The sequence below is a fragment of the Seriola lalandi genome, unplaced genomic scaffold, assembly GCF_002814215.2.
Source record: "Seriola lalandi dorsalis isolate HSWRI2012SDOR001 ecotype SW California unplaced genomic scaffold, Sedor1 jcf7180002053062, whole genome shotgun sequence".
Taxonomy (NCBI): Eukaryota; Metazoa; Chordata; class Actinopteri; order Carangiformes; family Carangidae; genus Seriola; species Seriola lalandi.
In genome coordinates, this window is record NW_019523615.1 from 5,979 (window position 1) to 6,496 (window position 518).

The following is a 518-nucleotide window of genomic DNA, read 5'->3' on the forward strand; positions in this document are numbered from 1 at the left end:
CAGCCTATCTGAGTATTGTTGCTGAGCATATGCGTCCCTTTATGGCCACAGTTTACCCATCTTCAAAAGGCTACTTCCAGCATAATAACGCACCATATCACAAAACAAAAGTCATTTCGAACTGGTTTCAGGAAGATGAAAATGAGTTCAGTGTACTTCAGTGGCCTTTCCACCCGATCTTGACCTCTGAGATATGGTAGAATGGAGCATTCAGAGCATTAATGTTCAGCTGACAAATCTGAATCTGAAATTGATACTGTCATGTCAACATGGACTACAATCTCGAAGGAATGTTTCTAACATGCCATGAAGAACTTGAGAGCAAAGATAGGCACTACCCGGTATTAGCATGATGTTCCTAAAAAGTGCTCAGTGGGTGTTCAGTACTGTAGAAAAAAAAATTCTATGCTGAAGGTAAACTCATTCTATGCGAGTCCAAACTTCACCTTCAAAACAGTGCCTTTCAGTCTTTTTACCCTTTGCATGTTGGACTCCTGACCTCCTCAGCTTGACCTCAT